General features: G+C 35.1%; 1 pseudogene; it reads left to right on the top strand.

The window, feature by feature from the left end:
- Window positions 1-8,548: 8,548 nt before the first annotated feature.
- Window positions 8,549-9,200, top strand: LOC112916546 (stathmin-like; annotated as a pseudogene).
- Window positions 9,201-12,670: the final 3,470 nt, after the last annotated feature.

Raw genomic sequence — 12,670 nt, 5'->3', positions numbered from 1 at the left:
TCTTTCCTCCTGTGTCTTTCTTCCAACACACACATAATACTACATTTCCACAGATACTTCTTGTGATAATCTTTAACTCCTTCCGTTTTAATGTAGATTAGGACTCTGGAGACAATGCCCAGAGGTCTGGTCTTTCATTCCTTGGGGCCTCTTCATGTGGGACAACTTGTTCTAAAAGTTTGAGGCTCCAGGAACAGAGCTTTTGTTATTATTATTATTTTTTAAATCTCCATGATCAATAGCGCCTTGCTGGTAACTCTGAATGCAATCAGAATCCCCAAAAGGATACTCCCTCCTGGAATTATTGCTTCATTTGGGACATTAAAATTATCTATAAAGATTGCTAGGTTTCTGAAGGCTTATGTCTGAAACCAGGAAGTCCTACAAGCAACTCAAAGTAAGTGTTCTATAGAATTTTTGCATTCCCAAGGATTTATTCTGGGTAACTCTGGGCAACAGTATAGGAAGTACAGGGAGTGCTCATTTGGATCATTAAAAGTGATAAATGTCCACCATTACTTGCTGTCATGGGTTGATGCAATCTGAGAAAGTGTCCCAAAAAAATAAATGGTGTTATTTAAAAATTAATTAGGTAATACATAATATTTTTACTTTTATATGTCTTAAGATCCAGAAATTGGTGATGCCCAGTTTAACGTCAACAGGGCAGAATTAGCTGTAGGCAAATTTATGAAAAAGAAAAGTTTTCTTTGGCTCCCTCCAAACATCATTTATTCTCTGCTCTGTCACTTTGTGAAGAACCCTCAGCACTTAAATCCGTCTTAATGCCTCCTGGTGGGCCAGATACTCCATGGAGTGTCCTTCTCTGGCCCACCCTAACTAGGGCCTCATTAAGTCTTTACTTCACAGTAACTTCTAGTCAAAATTTAACTTGTCATATATTCTACTCTCATTGGACTCTTTTTTTTTTTTTTGCTTAAAAACTGTTTATTTTTAAGAAGTTAAAGTCCGTTAAGCATTACTACTCATTGCTTATAATTGCATTATTAAACATTAATATATTAAAAAGAAATTCTTAAGATCCACAGTAATTTCCCACAAAAGCATTTACAAGAGTTAGTGACAAAGCAATCGCCAGCAGCACTTACCACTTCAAATGCTGCAAGCAAGGGTTCTGTCATGAATCAAGGCACAATGCCATGTTAGCCATAGTAGGGGGACACAGTAAGGCCACTATGAAATGATGCCTTGAACTCACTCTCTTCAGTATAAATAGATGGAACATTTTATGGATGGAATTAAAGAATCATAGAAATATGACATTATATCCTGCATTTTTCTTCTCTTTGGAAAACATCTGGGGACCCAGCCTTTTGTTCTGGAACACCCCTGACCATAGTTAGCTAAGGGGACAAGAATACTACCCCAAAAAGAGAAAGGACCTCAACTGAATGCCCAGACCTGGATCTTATGGTGATTTCAAGAGATAGTCATGAAAGAGGTAACTATGTCTCACTCATAAGGGAAGAAAAATGGAAAAAGATTCAGGATAGAAGCCTTGTTTAAAAATAAAGAGTATCAGGCTCCAGGGTGGGGAGCCTGCTTCCCTCTCCTTTTGCTGCTCCCCCTGTTTGTACTTGCTCCCTTTCTCTCTCTGTCAGATAAATAAAATTTAAAAAAAAAGAAATAGAAAGAAAGGAAGAAAAAAATAAATGGAGTGTCTTTGACCAGTGATGTTTTCTTTTTTCTTTTTCTTTTCTTTTTTTTTTTTTTTTTTTTAGTTTATAAACATCCTTTATTCTGTGGATGAAAAAGGTAAATGTGTCATATTGATTTCTTCTGCTATTTTTTGTACATTTCTTTTATTGGAGTTCAATTTGCCAACATATAGTAAAACACCCAGTGCTCATCCCATCAACTGACCCCCTCAGTGCCCGTCACCCAGTCACCCCAATCCCCTGCCCACCTCGCCTTCCACTACCCATTGTTCATTTCTCAGAGTTAGGAGTCTCTCATGATTTGTCACCCTCACTGATATTTCCTACTCATTTTCTCTCCTTTAGCTTTTAATCCCTTTCCCTATTTTTTATATTCCCCATATGAGTGAAACCATATAATGTTTTTCCTTCTCTGATTGACTTACTTCACTCAGCAAAATACCCTCCAGTTCCATCCATAACTTTTGAGAATCTAAGCTTAGCAATTGTGACTGGAAGGTAAGTGGGTTTAATGGAAGCAAATACAGTTTCTCAGTGAATTACTCAGTTTTCCCTGCTAAGAACAAATTATATTATTCTGTAATTATTTATTATTTTTTTCTGTTTTGTCACTTCTACACATAATACCTAAGGAAAAAATCAGTATGTCTTTTCTACCCCCAGTTCATAAATTGAATTTCTCCTTATTTTTAGCATTTGGTAAATTCTAAAAAATCTTTCTCTTCCTCTTCCTCTTGCAACCAGAATTCAGCCTCCAACCTCAATCATTAGAAATCAGAGGCTTCAGAGCAAATAATCTCGACAAAATAAATTCATATCTGTCAAAACATTCAGATCTTGTCAGTGGAGACCTTCTAGCTTGCACCATTTTCCCACTGAGCACCAGGGGCATAGTGATCTTGACCTGTGATATCTGAGTACCTTAAAAAAGATTACAAGAGAGTTATTAGCTGAATACGAAAGGAAAAAGACTTCAATAATAGTTAGGGACTTCAATATCCAACTTTTAATAATGGATAGAACAGCAATGCAGAAGATTAGAAACCAAATAGAAGGGTGGAACAACACTATAAACCAAGTAGACTTAACAGGTATCTATATAATAGTTCATCCAACAATGACAGAATATACATTCTTCTTAAGTGCATAAGGAAGGTTCTCTAGGATAGATCATATGGGTATCATACCCATAAAACAAATCTCAAAAACTTAAAAAGGATAGAAATAATACAAAGTAGGTTTTGTAATTAAAATGGGATAAAAGTAGAATAACAGAAAGGATAGGAAAATGCACAAATATGTGGAAATTGAACAACACACTCTTGAATTATCAATGGGTCAAAAGAAATCAAGAAAACAAAATATTTTGAGATGAATGACAATAAAGACACAACATACAAAACTTATGGGATTTATCTAAAGTAGTGCTTAATGAAAAATTTATATCTGCAAATGCTTATATGTAGAAAGAAGATAGATCTTAAATAATACACTTAAGCTTGCACCATAAAACACTAGAAAAAGAAGAGCAAATTAAATCTAAAGGAAGCAAATAATAAGAATTATTTTATTAGTAACAATTAGAGCAAGAATTAGTGAAATAGGGAATACAAAAAACAATAGTGAAAAATCAATTAAAACAAAACCTAGTTTTTTGTTTGACAAACCTATGGACAGATTAACCAAGAAAAAAATAGTGAAAATCAAAATACTAGAATTAGAAATAAGATAGAAGATCTTACAATGAAACTTATAGGAAAAAAGTTTTATAAAGGAATACTATGAACAACTATACACCAACAAATTTATAATTTGAATGAAATAACAAATTTCTAGAAACACACAAACTACCTGAATTGACTCAAGAATAGAGAATCTCAAAAGATCTATAACAAGTGAAGAAAATTTATTATTAACCAAAACCTACCCACAAAGGAAAGCCAAGCCCAGATGGCTTCACTAGTGAATTATACCAAAGAATTAATACTAATTCTTCACAAATTCTTCCAAAAAATATGAGGAGGGAACACTTCCTAATTAATCACCTTGTATTACTCTGATGCCAAAACCAGACATCACCAGGAAAAAAAAAAACCAAAACCCTATGGACCAATATCTCTCATGAATATGGATGCAAATATCCTCAACAAAATACTAGCAAATTGAATCCAGTAAAATATTTTTTTTTAAATTATACACCATGACCAAGAGGATTTACCCCAGAATGCCAGGTTAGCTTAATGTATACAAATAAATTAATGTAATGCATCACATCAATAGAATTAAAAATAAAAATCAAATGATTATTTCAATAAACTCAGGAAAAGCATTTGACAAAATCCAAAAACTTTTATGATAAAGACACATGACAAACAAAGAATAGAAGGAAATTTCCTCAATGAAATGATAAAGATCATTTTCAAAAAACACATAGCTAACATCATACATAACGGTGACAGAACAGATGTTCTTCCCCTAAAATCAGCAACAAGACAAAAATGGCCTTAATTTCAGCACTTTTGTTCAACATTGTGCTGGAGGTTCAAGCCAGGGCAATTTAGGCAAGAAAAATAAATAAAATACATTCAGATTGGTAAAGAAGAAGTATAACTATCTCCAGTCACATGTGGCATGATATTACTTACATGAAATCCTAAGAAATCCACTGACAAACTATTAAAACTAAAATAAATGAATTCAGCAAGTTTTCATAATAGAAAGACAATATATAAAAATCAATTGTAATGGAAAAAACATCCATGATCATGGGTTGGAAGACAATATGGCAATACACCCCAAATTGATCTACAGATTCAACACAATGCTTATGAGAATTTCAGCTGACTTTTTGTAGAAACTGACAGACTCGTTTTAAAATTCATACATAATTACATGGGACCCAGAACAGACAAAATGATTGAAAAACATGAACAAAGTAGAAGGACTTACACTTCCTGATTTTAAAACTTACTACAATGCAATGGGAATCAAAACTGTGTAGTAATTGCAAAAGAATAAACATATAGATGAATGGAATAGAATTAAAAGTCAAGAAATAGTCATAGCTTTATTATGACTAATTAGTCATTTTTCTATGGCTAATTGATTTTTGACAACAGTGCCACGACCACTTAATAGTGTCTCAACAAATGGAGCTGCAATTACTGAATAGCCAGATGCAAAAGATTGGACCTTTGTCCCACCCCATATATAAAAACTAATTCAAAATGGATCAACAACATAATTGTAAAACTATAAAACTCTTAAAAGAAACCAAATGATAAGTCCCCTTAGATTTGGAGAAGATTCTTGGATATGACATCAAAAGCACAAGCAACAAAAGAAAAAATAGATACACTGAATTTTCATCAAAATCAGAAATGTCTGTGCTCCCAAGGATACCACTGAGAAGGTAAAAAGCCAACCCACAAAAGGGACAAAATAATCAGTGATATATCTGATAAGTGACTTGCATCCAAAGTATACAAGGAACTTTTACAACTCAGTACTAGAGAGACAAATAAGCCTTTTTTATTTTTTTAAAAAAAGGAAAAAATAAATAAATAAGGAGATGAAATATTTAAATAAACATTTCTCAAAGGGAAATATACAAGTGGGCACCAATCACATAGAAAGATGCTCAACACCATAGTCACCAGAGAAATATAAATTAAAACCATGAAATAGCACTTCATACCTACTAGAACATTAGAATCAAAAACCAGAAAATAACAAGTATTGACAAGGATGTAGAAAAATCAGAACTCTCATACACTGCTGGTAAGAATGTAAAACGGTGCAGCCACTTGGAACAGCAGTTCCTCAAACATTTAAACACAGAGTTACCACATGATCCAGAAATTCTATTTCTTATATATACCCACAAGAATTCAAGGTAGTTATACACAAATATTTAAGCAATACTGTTCACTATACACAAGAGGCAGAAATAACTTCCATGTCCAACTGATTAATGGATAAACAAAATGTGGTATATCCATACCATGCAAATATTATTCAACCACAATAAGTAATAGATTACTGATACATGCTACAGCACAGATAAATCTTGAGCACATTATGCTAAGAAAATCCAGTAACAAAAGTCTGCATATTATATTATTCCATTTATAGAAAATATCCAGAATTGACAAATCAATGGAGATAAAAAGTAGATTAGTGGTTACACAGGGCTGGAGAGAGAGTGAGGAAAACAAGTAGGGAAAGTAATAGCTAAAAAGTGGGTGAAGTTTCTTTTTGAGGTGATGAAAATGCTCTAAAATCTACTGTTGTGACCATATTTTTCTGTGAATATACTAAAATCCACTGACCTATAACAAAAGTTACTAATTCCAAACACAAAACAAAATAATTAAATATCCACAAAATAAATGTTATATTTCATTTATCACTAAATTTAATATTAATAACAATTTAAGGACCCAGAACAATTTGTAGGTTAGATAGTCTCATTTCAAAATAATTCCCCAGTAAGCACAATGATTCTTTAAGAAATCAGAACGATGGGATCCCTGGGTGGCGCAGCGGTTTGGCGCCTGCCTTTGGCCCGGGGCGCGATCCTGGAGACCCGGGATCGAATCCCACGTCGGGCTCCCGGTGCATGGAGCCCGCTTCTCCCTCTGCCTATGTCTCTGCTTCTCTCTCTCTCACTGTGTGCCTATCATAAATAAATAAAAAAAAAAAAAAAAAAAGAAATCAGAACGAAACACAATTTCAAAAACAAAACTATAAAAACATTTACACCTGTTCACTGTGTAGATATTACATTTAATGAGACATGTGAGAACACTTAAGAGTGTTTCATATGATGTAAAGCACAATTTCCAAAAGTTAAGTGTTGGACACTAACACACTCTTAAAATGTCCCTACTTTTCCATGTCTTTCACCATAGGCACATGCCCAGACACTGTGCTGTCAGTAAAAAAAATAAAAAAAAAAAAAAAGCATTACTAATTTCAACACTATTCCTCTTGACTCAACACATTTTGGTTTCCAGGGACTCTCGGCTCCAGCTTTCTCCTCTGGGTTTGATCAAATTATTTGTCATCTTTCAGCACACCAAGGTTTATGTTTTCAGATAAGAAATAAGAAAGATGTGAACAAATAAACGACTATAAAATGGATTGAACAGATAAAGCACTACAACATGGATTAGCTCATTTTCATGCAAATGTATTTATTAAAAGAAAGTGCCTTTGTGTCAAGAAAGGGTTAAAAATGCCAAACTATGAATGTCTGAAGTGAAATTGGTATAGTACATAAAATTATTCCTCTTGAGATAAAATTGTAGCTATTAAGTATTTTAAATTTGGCCGATCATCAAGATAGAAAGCTTAGAGATACTTTGGAGACAGATTTTCCTAGGTTTGGATCCCGTCTTTCACATACTAGTTGGATGGTCTTGAGCCAGCTGCCCAAATTCAAATCTCTTACTCACATAAAAGAGAATAATGAATTATGCATACATCATAACATTATGTGGGGGGGAAGGGCTATGCCTAGCAAGAGTAGGCATTCAAAAAACTTTTCTACCTTAATATTCTGGAATCTCAATTAAAATAGCAATATCCATAATGGCACCATTGGCCATTCAAGAAATGTTACTTGATAACTAAAAAGATTTATTTTCTGTTTGATCTAAATACCAGAGATAAAGCAGACACTACTGGAAGACTACAAATACACTCTCTCCCAACTGTTTTATACTCTTTAACCTTTTATAATTTCTAATGAAATAGTTCCAATATAGCTTCCTAAGAAAATTGACAAGTATAGACTCTAGAATATGGCAATGACGGGAGTATATGTGATAATAAACAGGCAGGCCCCTCAAGTTTACTGACTAAAATAACTCTGGTCATTTCTTCCTCTCTGGTTAGGCATCTGCAGACTGCCTTACGTCACAGGGATGTGGCGAAGAATGAAAGATCTTTAAAAAACCCAGAAGATGATTATAGGCACCAAATGTCTAATGAACTAATGAATGAATAAATAAAGCACAAAATAACTAAAGGAAGGGAAGGAACAAAGTAAAGATGAAGTTATCTTCAGCTGTAGGATAAACAAAAGGCGACTTGAGTAAGGTCAAGAAAAATTGTTAAGTAGAATAGCTGAGAGAAGCCTTCTAAATGTTTCTGAATATCAGATGTCATTTTGTTCCTTCCAACCTGCATTTCTTTCTATTCCTCACTTTCCTTCACAAATAAACCTGTGGAATTGTACTGTACTTATAATGGAAGGGCACACACACAGTGATAGAAATTTTCTAATGGCGTAAGGTGCAGAAGATAGATTCTGACATTTTCATACGCCTTCTTGGGACCCTCTCAAAGTTAAGCTGAAAAGAACTGGAATCAGGAAGAGATGGGGATTGATTTAGTTAAGTCAATTTCTAAAGTAATCTGGAAATGAACCACATGGAAGATAAAGGGATCTGTTTGCTTGTGTTTGTATTTTCCCTTCTGCAAAATAAGACTATATACTTCCTACCAGTGGAGGAAGAAAACAGATAAAATTTTGAAGATGTCTTTATGGTCAAAATGATTTATGAAATGAACTGTGGCATAGAGTCAATCAATACATCAGAATCTACACACAGTGACACCTAGGTGGCTCAGTGGTTGAGCGTCTGCCTTTGGCTCTGGGCATGATCCTAGGGTCCTGGGATCGAGTCCCACATCGGGCTCCCTACAAGGAGTCTGCTTCTCCCTCTGCCTGTGTCTCTGTGTCTCTCATGAATAAATAAAATATTTTAAAAAGGAATCTACACACAGAGTTGAAAAACTGCATCATATTTTAAAGTTTCTAAAACTGTGATAAAAATACATAACAGAAAATTTACCATCTTGGAGAGCATGGCCAGGTGGCTCAGACTGAGCTGTTTTCCTTGCCAGTGGATTCCATTGAATGCACTGCCAGTCTCTTGTCTGCTGTCATGACTTCTTCTGATATGCCAGTGAAAGAACTGGAGAAATATGCCTCAGGCAAAAGCTTTTGAGCTGATTCTCAGCCCTCATTCAAAAGAATCCATCCCAGAACTCCCCATTCTCCTTCCAAAGAAGAAGGATTCTTTCCCTGGAGGAAATTCAGAATAAATTAGAAGCTGCAGAAGAATGACTCAAGTCCCATGAAGCTGAGGTCTTGAAGCAGCTTGCTGAGAAATGAAAGCATGAGAAAGAAGTGCTTCAAAAAGCAACAGAAGAAAAGAATAACTTCAGTAAATGGTGGGAGAAAAGCTGACCCACAAAATGGAAGCCAACAAAGAGAATCAAGAGGTACAGACGGCTGCCAAACTGGAGCGCCAGAGAGAGGACGTGTGACTTGAAGAAGTATGGAAGAAAAAAGAATTCAAAGATCCTGTTGACAAAACTAATTTGTTCTGTGAACTGACTTTCTCCCCTTCCCCTTCCCAAATACCCAAAGACTGTACTGGTCAGTATCATTTTATTTTTGCCCTCCTGTCCAATATTCTAGAAACTGATGCAGGACTGTATAGGTAGATCTAGACTGTACAATGTTTTAGGAGCCAAAGGGGAAAAATTGAGTGTTGCACTCTTTTTCTAAAGTATTGAAGTCTTTCTAACATAGCTATTTTTTCTTGTTGCATCTCTTCTACTTTAGTACACTTTGGCGTCCTGGGCTAGTGGCTAGTACCATACTGGTTCTGTGAAAACGTGTTTGTGAAAAGAGTATATAGTGACTTCTTTCAAACTACTAGATGCTTAATATCTGTTCACTTTTAAACCCCAATTCTGTCCTGATCTTACCAGATGCTACTAGACCTGAATGGTTAATAAAACCACAGTGCTGTTAAGAGAAAAACATTCACCATCTTAACCATTTTAAAATTTCTAGTTCAGTTGTTTTAAGTATATCCATATTATTGTGAAACAGATATCTAGAACTTTTTCATCTTGCAGATCTGAAACTATAGCCATTAAACAACTCTCATGTCCCCCAGCCCCTGATAACCACCACTCTTTCTGTTTCTATGAATTATATTATTTTACATCCCTCACATAAAAAGAACCATATGGTATTTGTCCTTTTGTGACTGCCTTATTTCACTCCACATAATGTCTTCAAGGTCCATCATGTTGTAGCATATGAAAACATGGAAGAACTCCTTCCTTTTTAAGGCTGAATAATGTTCCATTGTATGTATATACCACATTTTATTTATCCACTCATCTGTTGTAAACATCTGGATTGCTTCTACTCTTAGGAACTGTGACTAGTGTTGCTATGAACATGGATATACAAATATCTCTGAGTTCCTACTTTCAATTCTTCTGGATATACATCCAAAAGCAGGATTATTTAATCATATGATATAGTTCTATTTTTAACTTCTAAGGAACTGCCATACAGCTTTCCATAGCAATCCCATAGATAATGTAACAAGGGTTCCAATTTCTCTACATACTCACCAACATTAATTATTCTCTTTGTATTTTTAATGTTATTAGGTATGCTAATGAGTATGAGGTAATATATGTCATTGCTTTTTTGATTTGCATTTTCCAGGCAATTACTAATGTTGAGCATCTTTTCATGTGCTTATTGGCCATTGTATTTCTTATTTAGAGAAATGTCTATTCAAGGCCTTTTGGTTATTTTTAATCAGAATATATGATTTTTTTGTTGTGTTGTAGCAGTTCTTTATTTATTCTGGATATGTCAATCACTTATCACATATATAATTTGCAAATATTTTCTCCCATTCTGTAACTTGCCATTTCACTCTGTTGATTGAGCCCCTGACACCTAAGTTTTTCAGTTTAATGTAGTCCTATTTTTCCCTTTTTGTGTTTTCTATGTTTTTGGTGTCATATTCCAAGAAATCATTACCAAATTCAACATGATGAAGTTTTCCCTCTTTGTTTTCTCCTAAGAGTTTTATAGACTTAGGCCTTATCTTTATGTCTTTAATCTAGTTTAATTTTTGTATCTGGTAAAAGATAAGGGTCCAATTTAACTCTTATGTATAAAAATAAATAAATAAATAACTCTTATGTATATATACCTGGTTTTACCAAAAATAAAATTGTGGAGGAGACTGTCTGTTCCACTTGGGTAGTCTTGGCACCCTTGTCAAAGAGAATGGGACTATATAGGTAACGATTTATTCCTGGGCTCTCTATTTTGTTGATCTAGTTGACTGTCTTTATACTAATGCCACACTGTTTTGATCTGTGATTTTGTGATAGGTTTTAAAATCAAGAAGTAGGAGTCCTCCAACTTTTTCTTTTTATCTCAAAATTGTTTTGGCTATTCAAAGTCCATTGGGAACCCATAAGAATTTTAGGATAAATTTTTATATTTCTTCAAAAAAATGGTGTTAAGGGGGATCCCTGGGTGGCTCAGCGGTTTAGCACTTGCCTTCGGCCCAGGGTGTGATCCTGGAGTCCCAGGATCGAGTCCCATGTCGGGTTCCCTGCATGGAGCTTGCTTCTCCCTCTGCCTGTGTCTCTGCTTCTCTCTATATACATTTCTCATGAATAAATAAATAAAATCTTTAAAAAATGGTGTTAAAAAATGCTGTTGGAATTTTGAGATTGCATTGAACCTGTACATCACTCTTTGTACCATGGACATATTAACAATATTAAGTCTTCCAATTCATGAATATGAGCTCTTTCCACTTATTTGTATTCTGTTAAATGTGTTTTAGTAGTGTTTTGTGGTTTTCACTGTACAAATCTTTCACCTCCTTGGTTAGATTTATTCCTAAGTATTTTATTCTTTTTGATGATATTGTAAATGTAGTCGTTTTCTTGTTTTCCTTTTTTTGTATTATTCATTGTTGTATCTGATAGATTTTTAAATAATTCACCATCAGCTGTCCTCCTTTTTGCCATGATTCCTTTTTTTTTTTTTTTTTTTTTTTTTTGCCATGATTCCTTTCTATGGTAGGTCCACCTATTCATGAGGCAGAAAAGGAAAGGATGCCAGGGTCTGTGTTCCTCTGATGTATACCGACTTCACTGTCACCATTCTTCCTGTTTCCAACCTTGGTGACTTCAGTACTTCAGGAGAACAGAATCAAAACAGAGAATCAATCAAGATGGTAACATAGGAGGCTCCTGAGCTTTGCTCCTCCTATAAATATACCAAATATACAGCTATACAAGGAGCAACTGCCTGTGGAAAAGATTTAGAAACTAGATGAGTTACTCCCATATATCAGGCAAATGAGAAAATACATTGAAATGGGTAGGAAAGGCTGAACACATTTTTGCCATAAAACCCCACACTTAGTACAGTGCCATACAATCAGAATGGAACTCCCAACAGCCAAATTCTTCCCAAGGAGCAAAGGGGGAGTTGGGATTCCAAGTCTAACACTCCAACTTTTAAGATGCCTACATTTGAGACAGACTCCCAAACAGCTGGTTCTGAAAGCCACTGGGGCTTTCCTCCATGAGACCCACAAGATTGTATCAAACAAAAAAGCAGTTCTTAACTGGCTATCCCAGCCAAAACACAGCATAGAAAGAACAGGCAAAAAATATCCACCTCCCTTTTATTCCCTGAAAAGGCTTTATCTGCATATTTCAAAGCTGTTGCCTGTAATTTAGCAGGCATCAAGGGCTCTGATCCTCCCTCACAGACTAGGAAAGCTGGCACATATTTCTCCCATCTTCTCCCTCCAGCCTACTTCAAGTCACCAGTGTTCCCTGAGAAAAGTTTACATACACGTCCATACCTCAGTTTTTGCAGCTGCTGACCAAGGGATGGGTCTCTGTTTTGCCTGGCTCTGACAGCCAGTGGAATTTCCATTCATGAGTCCCACAGGGATGCAGCAAATCTTAACCAGCTATAACCTAGAGCTCAACACAAAGGAAGCAGGCAAAGATGCTCATCTTCCAGTCTTTTTCTGAAAGGGATTTATTTGCATACTTTAAAATCTGCCGCCTGAGGGCCAGGATTCTGATTTAGCATCTATCTAGTGGCTGGAAGCCATCAT

Source organism: Vulpes vulpes, chromosome 3 (assembly GCF_048418805.1).
Source record: "Vulpes vulpes isolate BD-2025 chromosome 3, VulVul3, whole genome shotgun sequence".
Taxonomy (NCBI): Eukaryota; Metazoa; Chordata; class Mammalia; order Carnivora; family Canidae; genus Vulpes; species Vulpes vulpes.
Note: the sequence above shows the minus strand (reverse complement) of the source record. Positions and strands in the feature narration are given on the sequence as shown.